Here is a 14,994-nt window from a genome sequence, read left to right on the forward strand (position 1 = left end):
TCATGTTTTTCAACAGTGCCTCATTCTGCTCCTATTTTTCAGACTGTTTCATGCTCCTCATATTTTTGACACCTTTTGAAGCTCTTCATATTTTTCACATCTTTTCAGTCTCTTCATGTTTTTCAACACCGCTGCAAGCTCCTCCTATTTTTCAGACCATTTCATGTTCCTCATATTTGTGACACCTTTTGAAGCTCTTCATATATTTCACACCTTTTCGGGTTTTTCACGTTGTTAAACACCGCTTCATGCTCCTTCTATTTTTCAGAGCGTTTCATGCTCCTCATATTTTTGACACGTTTTGAAGTTCTTCATATATTTCACACCTTTTCAGCCTCTTCATGTTTTTGAATACCGTTTCATGCTCCTTCTATTTTTCAGACCGTTTAATGGTCCTCATATTTTTGACACCCTTTGAAGTTCTTCATATTTTTCACACCTTTTGAAGCTCTTCATATTTTTCACACCTATTCAAGCTCTTCATGTTTTTGAACACCGTTTCATGCTACTCCTGTTTTTCAGACCGTATCATGCTCCTAATATTTTTGACACTTTTTGAAGCTCTTCATATATTTCACACCTTTTCAGGCTCTTCATGTTTTCAACACCTTTTCATGCTCCTCCTATTTTTCAGACCGTTTCATCCTCCTCATATTTTTGACATATTTTGAAGCTCTTCATATTTTTAACACCGCCTCATCCTCCTCCTATTTTTCAGAACGTTTCATGCTCCTCATATTTTCGACACCTTTTGAAGCTCTTCATATATTTCACACCTTTTCAGGCTGTTCATATTTTTCAGCACCGATTTGTGCTCCTCCTATTTTTGAGACCGATTCGTGCTCCTCATATTTTTGACACCTTTTGAAGCTTTTCATATTTTTCACACCTTTTCAGGCTCTTCATGTTTATCAACACCACTTCATGCTCCTCTTTTTTTTCAGACCGTTTCATGCTCCTAATTTTTTGGACACATTTTGAAGCTCTTCATATATTTCACACCTTTTCAGGCTCTTCATGTTTTCAACATATTTTCATGCTCCTCCTATTTTTCAGACAGTTCCAAGCTCCTCCTATTTTTCTGACCGTTTCATGCTCTTCATATTTTTGACACCTTTTAAAGCTCTTCATATTTTCACACCTTTTCAGGCTCTTCAAGGTATTGAACACCGTTTCATGCTACTCCTATTTTTGAAACCTTTTGAAGCTCTTCATATTTTTCACACCTTTTCAGGCTCTTCATGTCTTTGAACACCGCATCATGCTCCTCCTCGTTTTCAGACTGTTTCATGCTTCTCATAGTTTTCACACCTTTTGAAGCTGTTCATATTTTTCACACGTTATCAGGCTATTGATCTTTTTTAACATGCCTTCATGCTCCTCCTATTGTTCAGACCGTTTCATACTCCTCATATTTTTCACACCTTTTGAAGCTCTTCATATTTTTCACACCTTTTGAAGCTCTTCATATTTTTCACAACTTTTCATGCTCTTCATATATTTGAACATCGCTTCATGCTCCTCCTATATTTCAGATAGTTTCATGCTCCTCATATTTTTGACACCTTTTGAAGCTCTTCATATTTTTCACACGTTTTCAGGCTCTTCATGTTTTAGAACACCGTTTCATGGTCCTCATAATTTTCACACCTTTTGAAGCTCTTCATATTATTTACACATTTTCAGGCTCTTCATTTTTTTGAACAGCGCTTGATGCTCCTCCTATTTTTCAGACTGTTTCATTTCCATATATTTTTGACACGTTTTGAAGCTTTTCATGTTTTTCACACCTTTTGAAGCTATTCATATTTTTTTCACCTTTTCATGCTCTTCATGTTTTTCAACACCATTTCATGCTCCTCCTATTTTTCAGACCGTTTCATTCTCCGCATATTTTTGACACCTTTGAAGCTCTTTATATATTTTGCACTTATTCAGGCTCTTCATGTTGATGAACACCGTTTCATGCTCCTTTTATTTTTCAGACCGTTTCATGCTCCTCATATTTTTCACACATTTTGAAGCTCTTCGTATTTTTCACACCTTTTCTAGCTCTTCATGTTTTTGAACACAGTTTCATGTTCCTCATATATTTCAGACTGTTTCATGCTCATCATATTTTTGACACCTTTTGAAGCTCTTCATATTTTTCACACATTTTCAGGCTCTTCATGTTGATGAACACCGTTTCATGCTCCTCCTATTTTCAGACCGTTTCATGCTCCTCATATTTTTGACACCTTTTGAAACTCTTCATATTTTTCACACCTTTTCATGTTCTTCATCTTTTTGAACACCATTTCATGTTCCTCCTATTTTTCAGACCTTTTCATGCTCCTCATAATTTTGACACCTTTTGAAACTCTTCATATTGTTCACACCGTTTCAGGCTCTTCATGTTTTTGAACACCTCTTCATGCTTCTCCTATTTTTCAGACCGTTTGATGCTCCTCATATCTTTCACATCTCTTGAAGCTCTTCATATTTTTCACACCTTTTCTGGCTCTTCATGTTTTTCAACACCGCTTCATGCTCCTCCTATTTTTCAGACCATTTCATTCTCCTCATATTTTTGACAACTTTTGAAACTGTTCATATTTTTCACACGTTTTGCAGCACTTCATAGTTTTCACACGTTATCATGCTCTTCATGTTTTCAACACCGTTTCATGCTCCTTCTGTTTGTCAGAACGTTTCATGCTCCTCCTATTTTTCAGACCATTTCATGCTCTTCATATTTTTGACACCTTTTGAAGCTCTTCATATATTTCACACCTTATCAGGCTTTTCATGTTTTTCAACACCGTTTCATGTTCCTCCTATTTGTCAGACCGTTTCATGCTCCTCATATTTTTGACAACTTTTGAAGCTCTTCATATTTTTCACAACTTTTCAGGCTCTTCATGTTTTTCAACACCGCTTCATGCTCCTCCTATTTTTCGGACCGTTTCTAGCTCCTCATATTTTTGACACCTTTTGAAGCTCTTCATATTTTTTACACATTTTCAGACTCTTCATGATTTTCAACACCGCTTCCTGCTCCTATTTTTCAGACCGTTTCATGCTCCTCATATTTTTGACTCCTTTTGAAGCTCTTCATATTTTTCACACCTTTTCAGCCTCTTCATGTTTTTGAAAACCGTTTCATGCTCCTCCTATTTTTCAGACCTTTTCATTCTCCTCATATTTTTCACACATTTTCAAGCTCATCATATTTTTCACAACTTTTCAGGCTCTTCAAGTTTTTGAACACCGTTTCATGCTACTTCTATTTTTGACACCTTTTGAAGCTCTTCATATTGTTCACACATTTTCATGCTCTTCATGTTTTTCAACACCGTTTCATGCTCCTCCTATTTTTCAGACCGTTTCATGCTCCTCATATTTTTCACACGTTTTGAAGCTCTTCATATTTTTCACACCATTTCAGGATCTTCATGTTTTTCAACACCGCCTCATGCTCCTCCTATTTTTCACACCGTTTCATGCTCCTCATATTTTTGACAACTTTGAAGCTCTTCATATTTTTCACACCGTTTCAGGCTCTTCATGTTTTTCGACACAGCTTCATGCTCCACCTATTTTTCAGACCGTTTCTTGCTCCTCATATTTTTGACACCTTTTGAAGCTCTTCATATTTTTCACAACTTTTCAGGCTCTTCATGTCTTTGAACACCGCGTCATGCTCCTCCTCGTTTTCAGACCGTTTCATGCTTCTCATAGTTTTCACACCTTTTGAAGCTGTTCAAATTTTTCACACGTTTTCAGGCTCTTCATCTTTTTGAACATGGCTTCATGTTCCTCCTATTGTTCAGACCGTTTCATACTTCTCATATTTTTCACACTTTTTGAAGCTTTTCATATTTTTCACACCTTTTGAAGCTCTTCATATATTTCACACCTTTTCATTCTCTTCATGTTTTTCAGCACCACTTCATACTTCTCCTATTTTTCACTAAGTTTCATGCTCCCCATATTTATGACACCTTTTGAAGCTCTTCATATTTTTGACACCTTTTAAAGCTCTTCATATTTTTCACACCTTTTCATGCTCTTCATATATTTGAACATCGCTTCATGATCCTCTTATTTTTCAGACGTTTATATGCTCCTCATATTTTTGACATCTTTTAAGCTCTTCATATTTTTCACACCTTTTCAGGCTCTTCAAGTTTATGAACAACGTTTCATTCTACTCATATTTTGACACCTTTTGAAGCTCTTCATATGTTGCACTCCTTTTCAGGCTCTCCATGTTTTTCAACACCGCTTCATGCTCCTCCTATTTTTCAGACTGCATCATGCTCCTCATATTTTTGACACCTTTTGAAGCTCTTCACAGTTTTCACAGCTTTTGACGCTCTTCATATTTTTCACCCAATTTCAGGCTTCAGGTTTTAGAACACTGCTTCATGCTCCTCCTATTTTTGAGACCGTTTCATGCTCCTCATATATTTGACACCTTTTGAAGCTCTTCATATTTTTCACACCTTTTCAGGCTCTTCTTGTTTTTCAACACCGTAGCATGCTACTCCTAATTTTGACACTTTCTGAAGCTCTTCATATTTTTCACACCTTTTCAGGCTCTTCATGCATTTCAACACCGTTTCTTGCTCCTCCTATTTTTCAGACCATATCATGCTCCTCATATTTTTCACACCTTTTGAAGCTCTTCATGTTTGTCAACACCGCTTCATCCTCCTCTTATTTTTCAGACCGTTTCATGCTCCTCATATTTTTGACACCTTGTGGAGCTCTTCATATTTTTCACACCTTTTCAGACTCTTCATGTTTTTCAACACCGCTTCATGATCCTCCTATTTTTCAGACCATTTCATGCTCCTCATATTTTTCACACCGTTTTATGCTGCATGTTTTTGAACATCGTTTCATGCTTCTCCTACATTTCAGACTGTTTCAAACTCCTCATATTTTTCACACCTTGTGAAGCTGTTCATATTTTTCACACCATTTCAGACTTCATGTTTTTGAACACCGCTTCATGCTCCTCCTACATTTCAGACCGTTTCATGCTCCGCATATTTTTGACACGTTTTGAAGCTCTTCATATATTTCACACCTTTTCAGGCGGTTCATGTGTTTGAACACCGTTTCATGCTCCTCTTATTTTTGAGACCGTATCATGCTCCTCATATTTTTGACACATTTTGAAGCTCTTGCTATATTTCACACCTTTTCAGGCTCTTCATGTTTTTTCAACACCCATTCATGCTCCTCCTATTTTCCAACCGTTTCATGCTCCTCATATTTTTGACAGCTTTTGGAGCTCTTCATATTTTTCACACCTTTTAAGGCTCTTCAGGTTTTTGAACACCGTTTCATCCTCCTCCTATTTTTCAGACAGTTTCATTTTCCTCATATTTTTTACACCTTTTGAAGCTCTTCATATTTTTCACACCATTTCAGGCTCTTCTTGTTTTTCAACACCGTTTCATGCTTCTCCTAATTTTGACAACTTTTAAGCTCTTCATATTTTTCTCACCTTTTCAGGCTCTTCATGCTTTTGAACACCGCTTCATGCTCCTCCTATTTTTCACACCGTTTCATGTTCCTCATATATTTGACACCTTTGAAAGCTCTTCATCTATTTCACACCTTTTCAGGCTCTTCATGTTTTTCAACACCACGTCATGCTCCTCCTATTTTTCAGACTGTTTAATGCATATCTCATTTTTGACACCTTTTGAAGCTCTTCATATAATTCAAACCATTTAAAGCTCTTAATATTTATCACACGTTTTCAAGCTCTTCATGTTTTTCAACACCACTTCTTGCTCCTCCTATTTTTCAGACCGTTTCATGCTCCTCATATTTTTGACACCTTTTAAAGCTCTTCATAATTTTCACACCTTTTCAGGCTCTTCATGTTTTTGAACATCGCTTTATCCTCCTCCTGTTTTTCAGACAGATTCATGCTCCTCATATTTTTCACACCTTTTGAAGCTCTTGATATTTTTCACACCTTTTCAGGCTCTTCATTTTTTTCAACACCGCTTCAAGCTCCTCCTATTTTTGAGACCGTTTCATGCTCCTCATATATTTGACACCTTATGAAGCTCTTCATATTTTTCACTCCTTTTCAGGCTCTTCATGTTTTTCAACAGCACTTCATTGTCCTCCTATTTTTCAGACCGTTTCATGCTCATCTCATTTTTTACACCTTTTGAAGCTCTTCATATTTTTCACACCTTTTCAGGCTCTTCATGTTTTTCAACACTGCTTCATGCTCCTCCTCTTTTTCAGACCGTTTCATGCTCCTAATATTTTGAGACGTTTTGAGGCTCTTCATATTTTTCACACCTTTCCAGGCTCTTTATGTTTTTGAACAGCGTTTCATGCTACTCTTTTTCAGAACGTTTCATGCTCTTCATATTTTTGAAACCTTTTGAAGCTCTTCATATTTTTCACACCTTTTCTGGCTCTTCTTGTTTTTCAACAAAGCTTCACGCTCCTCCTATTTTTCAGACCGCTTCATGCTCCACATATATTTGACAGCTTTTGAACCTCTTCATATTTTTCACACCTTTTCAGGCTCTTCATGTTTTTGAACACCGCTTCATGCTCCTCCTATTTTTCAGACCGTTTCTTTCTCCTCATATTTTTGACACCTTTTGAAGCTCTTCATATTTTTCATACCTTTTCAGGCTCTTCATGTTTTTCAGCACCTCTTCATGCTCCTCCTATTTTTCACAGCGTTTCATGCTCCTCATATTTTTGACATGTTTTGAGGCTCTTCATATTTTTCAGACGTTTTGAAGCTCTTCTCATTTTTCACACTTTTTCAGGCTCTTCATGTTTTTCAACACCGCTTCATGCTCCTCCTATTTTTCAGACCGTTTCATGCTCCTCATATTTTTGACACGTTTTGAGGTTCTTCATATTTTTCACACCTTTACAGGCTCTTCATGTTTTTGAACACCGTTTCATGCTCCTCCTATTTTTCAGACCGTTTCATGCTCCTCATATTTTGGACGCGTTTTGAAGCTTTTCATATTTTTCACACCTTTTCAGGCTCTTCATGTTTTTCAACACCACTTCATGCTCCTCCTTTTTTTCAGACCGTTTCATGCTCCTAATTTTTTGGACACATTTTGAAGCTCTTCAAATATTTCACACCTTTTCAGGCTCTTCATGTTTTCAACATTTTTTCATGCTCCTCCTATTTTTCAGACAGTTCCAAGCTCCTCCTATTTTTCTGACCGTTTCATGCTCTTCATATATTTGACACCTTTTAAAGCTCTTCATATTTTTCACACCTTTTCAGGCTCTTCAAGTTTTTGAACACCGTTTCATGCTACTCCTATTTTTGAAACCTTTTGAAGCTCTTCATATTTTTCACACCTTTTCAGGCTCTTCATGTCTTTGAACACCGCATCATGCTCCTCCTCGTTTTCAGACTGTTTCATGCTTCTCATAGTTTTCACACCTTTTGAAGCTGTTCATATTTTTCACACGTTATCAGGCTATTCATCTTTTTTAACATGCCTTCATGCTCCTCCTATTGTTCAGACCGTTTCATACTCCTCATATTTTTCACACCTTTTGAAGCTCTTCATATTTTTCACACCTTTTGAAGCTCTTCATATTTTTCACAACTTTTCATGCTCTTCATATATTTGAACATCGCTTCATGCTCCTCCTATATTTCAGATAGTTTCATGCTCCTCATATTTTTGACACCTTTTGAAGCTCTTCATATTTTTCACACGTTTTCAGGCTCTTTATGTTTTAGAACACCGTTTCATGGTCCTCATAATTTTCACACCTTTTGAAGCTCTTCATATTATTTACACATTTTCAGGCTCTTCATTTTTTTGAACAGCGCTTCATGCTCCTCCTATTTTTCAGACTGTTTCATTTCCATATATTTTTGACACGTTTTGAAGCTTTTCATGTTTTTCACACCTTTTGAAGCTATTCATATTTTTTTCACCTTTTCATGCTCTTCATGTTTTTCAACACCATTTCATGCTCCTCCTATTTTTCAGACCGTTTCATTCTCCTCATATTTTTGACACCTTTGAAGCTCTTTATATATTTTGCACTTATTCAGGCTCTTCATGTTGATGAACACCGTTTCATGCTCCTTTTATTTTTCAGACCGTTTCATGCTCCTCATATTTTTCACACATTTTGAAGCTCTTCATATTTTTCACACCATTTCAGGTTCTTCTTGTTTTTCAACACCGTTTCATGCTTCTCCTAATTTTGACAACTTTTAAGCTCTTCATATTTTTCTCACCTTTTCAGGCTCTTCATGCTTTTGAACACCGCTTCATGCTCCTCCTATTTTTCACACCGTTTCATGTTCCTCATATATTTGACACCTTTGAAAGCTCTTCATCTATTTCACACCTTTTCAGGCTCTTCATGTTTTTCAACACCACGTCATGCTCCTCCTATTTTTCAGACTGTTTAATGCATATCTCATTTTTGACACCTTTTGAAGCTCTTCATATAATTCAAACCATTTAAAGCTCTTAATATTTATCACACGTTTTCAAGCTCTTCATGTTTTTCAACACCACTTCTTGCTCCTCCTATTTTTCAGACCGTTTCATGCTCCTCATATTTTTGACACCTTTTAAAGCTCTTCATAATTTTCACACCTTTTCAGGCTCTTCATGTTTTTGAACATCGCTTTATCCTCCTCCTGTTTTTCAGACAGATTCATGCTCCTCATATTTTTCACACCTTTTGAAGCTCTTGATATTTTTCACACCTTTTCAGGCTCTTCATTTTTTTCAACACCGCTTCAAGCTCCTCCTATTTTTGAGACCTTTTCATGCTCCTCATATTTTTGACACCTTCTGAAGCTCTTCATATTTTTCACTCCTTTTCAGGCTCTTCATGTTTTTCAACAGCACTTCATTGTCCTCCTATTTTTCAGACCGTTTCATGCTCATCTCATTTTTTACACCTTTTGAAGCTCTTCATATTTTTCACACCTTTTCAGGCTCTTCATGTTTTTCAACACTGCTTCATGCTCCTCCTCTTTTTCAGACCGTTTCATGCTCCTAATATTTTGAGACGTTTTGAGGCTCTTCATATTTTTCACACCTTTCCAGGCTCTTTATGATTTTGAACAGCGTTTCATGCTACTCTTTTTCAGAACGTTTCATGCTCTTCATATTTTTGAAACCTTTTGAAGCTCTTCATATTTTTCACACCTTTTCTGGCTCTTCTTGTTTTTCAACAAAGCTTCACGCTCCTCCTATTTTTCAGACCGCTTCATGCTCCTCATATATTTGACAGCTTTTGAACCTCTTCATATTTTTCACACCTTTTCAGGCTCTTCATGTTTTTGAACACCGCTTCATGCTCCTCCTATTTTTCAGACCGTTTCTTTCTCCTCATATTTTTGACACCTTTTGAAGCTCTTCATATTTTTCATACCTTTTCAGGCTCTTCATGTTTTTCAGCACCTCTTCATGCTCCTCCTATTTTTCACAGCGTTTCATGCTCCTCATATTTTTGACATGTTTTGAGGCTCTTCATATTTTTCACACGTTTTGAAGCTCTTCTCATTTTTCACACTTTTTCAGGCTCTTCATGTTTTTCAACACCGCTTCATGCTCCTCCTATTTTTCAGACCGTCTCATGCTCCTCATATTTTTGACACGTTTTGAGGGTCTTCATATTTTTCACACCTTTACAGGCTCTTCATGTTTTTGAACACCGTTTCATGCTCCTCCTATTTTTCAGACCGTTTCATGCTCCTCATATTTTTGACGCGTTTTGAGGGTCTTCATATTTTTCACACCTTTACAGGCTCTTCATGTTTTTCAACACCGCTTCATGCTCCTCCTATTTTTCAGACCGTTTCATGTTCCTCATATTTTTGACACCTTTGAAAGCTCTTCATATATTTCACACCTTTTCAGGCTCTTCATGTTTTTCAACACCACGTCATGCTCCTCCTATTTTTCAGACCGTTTTATGCACATCTCATTTTTGACACCTTTTGAAGCTCTTCATATAATTCAAACCATTTAAAGCTCTTAATATTTATCACACGTTTTCAAGCTCTTCATGTTTTTCAACACCACTTCTTGCTCCTCCTATTTTTCAGACCTTTTCCTGCTCCTCATATTTTTGACACCTTTTAAAGCTCTTCATAATTTTCACACCTTTTCAGGCTCTTCATGTTTTTGAACATCGCTTTATCCTCCTCCTGTTTTTCAGACAGATTCATGCTCCTCATATTTTTCACACCTTTTGAAGCTCTTGATATTTTTCACACCTTTTCATGCTCTTCATTTTTTTCAACACCGCTTCAAGCTCCTCCTATTTTTGAGACCCTTTCATGCTCCTCATATTTTTGACACCTTCTGAAGCTCTTCATATTTTTCACTCCTTTTCAGGCTCTTCATGTTTTTCAACAGCACTTCATTGTCCTCCTATTTTTCAGACCGTTTATTGCTCATCTCATTTTTTACAACTTTTGAAGCTCTTCATATTTTTCACACCTTTTCAGGCTCTTCGTGTTTTTCAACACTGCTTCATGCTCCTCCTCTTTTTCAGACCGTTTCATGCTCCTAATATTTTGAGACGTTTTGAGGCTCTTCATATTTTTCACACCTTTCCAGGCTCTTTATGTTTTTGAACAGCGTTTCATGCTACTCTTTTTCAGAACGTTTCATGCTCTTCATATTTTTGAAACCTTTTGAAGCTCTTCATATTTTTCACACCTTTTCTGGCTCTTCTTGTTTTTCAACAAAGCTTCACGCTCCTCCTATTTTTCAGACCGCTTCATGCTCCACATATATTTGACAGCTTTTGAACCTCTTCATATTTTTCACACCTTTTCAGGCTCTTCATGTTTTTGAACACCGCTTCATGCTCCTCCTATTTTTCAGACCGTTTCTTTCTCCTCATATTTTTGACACCTTTTGAAGCTCTTCATATTTTTCATACCTTTTCAGGCTCTTCATGTTTTTCAGCACCTCTTCATGCTCCTCCTATTTTTCACAGCGTTTCATGCTCCTCATATTTTTGACATGTTTTGAGGCTCTTCATATTTTTCAGACGTTTTGAAGCTCTTCTCATTTTTCACACTTTTTCAGGCTCTTCATGTTTTTCAACACCGCTTCATGCTCCTCCTATTTTTCAGACCGTTTCATGCTCCTCATATTTTTGACACGTTTTGAGGTTCTTCATATTTTTCACACCTTTACAGGCTCTTCATGTTTTTGAACACCGTTTCATGCTCCTCCTATTTTTCAGACCGTTTCATGCTCCTCATATTTTGGACGCGTTTTGAAGCTTTTCATATTTTTCACACCTTTTCAGGCTCTTCATGTTTTTCAACACCACTTCATGCTCCTCCTTTTTTTCAGACCGTTTCATGCTCCTAATTTTTTGGACACATTTTGAAGCTCTTCAAATATTTCACACCTTTTCAGGCTCTTCATGTTTTCAACATTTTTTCATGCTCCTCCTATTTTTCAGACAGTTCCAAGCTCCTCCTATTTTTCTGACCGTTTCATGCTCTTCATATATTTGACACCTTTTAAAGCTCTTCATATTTTTCACACCTTTTCAGGCTCTTCAAGTTTTTGAACACCGTTTCATGCTACTCCTATTTTTGAAACCTTTTGAAGCTCTTCATATTTTTCACACCTTTTCAGGCTCTTCATGTCTTTGAACACCGCATCATGCTCCTCCTCGTTTTCAGACTGTTTCATGCTTCTCATAGTTTTCACACCTTTTGAAGCTGTTCATATTTTTCACACGTTATCAGGCTATTCATCTTTTTTAACATGCCTTCATGCTCCTCCTATTGTTCAGACCGTTTCATACTCCTCATATTTTTCACACCTTTTGAAGCTCTTCATATTTTTCACACCTTTTGAAGCTCTTCATATTTTTCACAACTTTTCATGCTCTTCATATATTTGAACATCGCTTCATGCTCCTCCTATATTTCAGATAGTTTCATGCTCCTCATATTTTTGACACCTTTTGAAGCTCTTCATATTTTTCACACGTTTTCAGGCTCTTTATGTTTTAGAACACCGTTTCATGGTCCTCATAATTTTCACACCTTTTGAAGCTCTTCATATTATTTACACATTTTCAGGCTCTTCATTTTTTTGAACAGCGCTTCATGCTCCTCCTATTTTTCAGACTGTTTCATTTCCATATATTTTTGACACGTTTTGAAGCTTTTCATGTTTTTCACACCTTTTGAAGCTATTCATATTTTTTTCACCTTTTCATGCTCTTCATGTTTTTCAACACCATTTCATGCTCCTCCTATTTTTCAGACCGTTTCATTCTCCTCATATTTTTGACACCTTTGAAGCTCTTTATATATTTTGCACTTATTCAGGCTCTTCATGTTGATGAACACCGTTTCATGCTCCTTTTATTTTTCAGACCGTTTCATGCTCCTCATATTTTTCACACATTTTGAAGCTCTTCATATTTTTCACACCATTTCAGGTTCTTCTTGTTTTTCAACACCGTTTCATGCTTCTCCTAATTTTGACAACTTTTAAGCTCTTCATATTTTTCTCACCTTTTCAGGCTCTTCATGCTTTTGAACACCGCTTCATGCTCCTCCTATTTTTCACACCGTTTCATGTTCCTCATATATTTGACACCTTTGAAAGCTCTTCATCTATTTCACACCTTTTCAGGCTCTTCATGTTTTTCAACACCACGTCATGCTCCTCCTATTTTTCAGACTGTTTAATGCATATCTCATTTTTGACACCTTTTGAAGCTCTTCATATAATTCAAACCATTTAAAGCTCTTAATATTTATCACACGTTTTCAAGCTCTTCATGTTTTTCAACACCACTTCTTGCTCCTCCTATTTTTCAGACCGTTTCATGCTCCTCATATTTTTGACACCTTTTAAAGCTCTTCATAATTTTCACACCTTTTCAGGCTCTTCATGTTTTTGAACATCGCTTTATCCTCCTCCTGTTTTTCAGACAGATTCATGCTCCTCATATTTTTCACACCTTTTGAAGCTCTTGATATTTTTCACACCTTTTCAGGCTCTTCATTTTTTTCAACACCGCTTCAAGCTCCTCCTATTTTTGAGACCTTTTCATGCTCCTCATATTTTTGACACCTTCTGAAGCTCTTCATATTTTTCACTCCTTTTCAGGCTCTTCATGTTTTTCAACAGCACTTCATTGTCCTCCTATTTTTCAGACCGTTTCATGCTCATCTCATTTTTTACACCTTTTGAAGCTCTTCATATTTTTCACACCTTTTCAGGCTCTTCATGTTTTTCAACACTGCTTCATGCTCCTCCTCTTTTTCAGACCGTTTCATGCTCCTAATATTTTGAGACGTTTTGAGGCTCTTCATATTTTTCACACCTTTCCAGGCTCTTTATGATTTTGAACAGCGTTTCATGCTACTCTTTTTCAGAACGTTTCATGCTCTTCATATTTTTGAAACCTTTTGAAGCTCTTCATATTTTTCACACCTTTTCTGGCTCTTCTTGTTTTTCAACAAAGCTTCACGCTCCTCCTATTTTTCAGACCGCTTCATGCTCCTCATATATTTGACAGCTTTTGAACCTCTTCATATTTTTCACACCTTTTCAGGCTCTTCATGTTTTTGAACACCGCTTCATGCTCCTCCTATTTTTCAGACCGTTTCTTTCTCCTCATATTTTTGACACCTTTTGAAGCTCTTCATATTTTTCATACCTTTTCAGGCTCTTCATGTTTTTCAGCACCTCTTCATGCTCCTCCTATTTTTCACAGCGTTTCATGCTCCTCATATTTTTGACATGTTTTGAGGCTCTTCATATTTTTCACACGTTTTGAAGCTCTTCTCATTTTTCACACTTTTTCAGGCTCTTCATGTTTTTCAACACCGCTTCATGCTCCTCCTATTTTTCAGACCGTCTCATGCTCCTCATATTTTTGACACGTTTTGAGGGTCTTCATATTTTTCACACCTTTACAGGCTCTTCATGTTTTTGAACACCGTTTCATGCTCCTCCTATTTTTCAGACCGTTTCATGCTCCTCATATTTTTGACGCGTTTTGAGGGTCTTCATATTTTTCACACCTTTACAGGCTCTTCATGTTTTTCAACACCGCTTCATGCTCCTCCTATTTTTCAGACCGTTTCATGTTCCTCATATTTTTGACACCTTTGAAAGCTCTTCATATATTTCACACCTTTTCAGGCTCTTCATGTTTTTCAACACCACGTCATGCTCCTCCTATTTTTCAGACCGTTTTATGCACATCTCATTTTTGACACCTTTTGAAGCTCTTCATATAATTCAAACCATTTAAAGCTCTTAATATTTATCACACGTTTTCAAGCTCTTCATGTTTTTCAACACCACTTCTTGCTCCTCCTATTTTTCAGACCTTTTCCTGCTCCTCATATTTTTGACACCTTTTAAAGCTCTTCATAATTTTCACACCTTTTCAGGCTCTTCATGTTTTTGAACATCGCTTTATCCTCCTCCTGTTTTTCAGACAGATTCATGCTCCTCATATTTTTCACACCTTTTGAAGCTCTTGATATTTTTCACACCTTTTCATGCTCTTCATTTTTTTCAACACCGCTTCAAGCTCCTCCTATTTTTGAGACCCTTTCATGCTCCTCATATTTTTGACACCTTCTGAAGCTCTTCATATTTTTCACTCCTTTTCAGGCTCTTCATGTTTTTCAACAGCACTTCATTGTCCTCCTATTTTTCAGACCGTTTATTGCTCATCTCATTTTTTACAACTTTTGAAGCTCTTCATATTTTTCACACCTTTTCAGGCTCTTCGTGTTTTTCAACACTGCTTCATGCTCCTCCTCTTTTTCAGACCGTTTCATGCTCCTAATATTTTGAGACGTTTTGAGGCTCTTCATATTTTTCACACCTTTCCAGGCTCTTTATGTTTTTCAACAGGGTTTCATGCTACTCTTTTTCAGAACGTTTCATGCTCTTCATATTTTTGAAACCTTTTGAAGCTCTTCATATTTTTCACACC

The sequence above is a fragment of the Dama dama genome, chromosome 8, assembly GCF_033118175.1.
Source record: "Dama dama isolate Ldn47 chromosome 8, ASM3311817v1, whole genome shotgun sequence".
In the NCBI taxonomy this organism is placed as follows: Eukaryota; Metazoa; Chordata; class Mammalia; order Artiodactyla; family Cervidae; genus Dama; species Dama dama.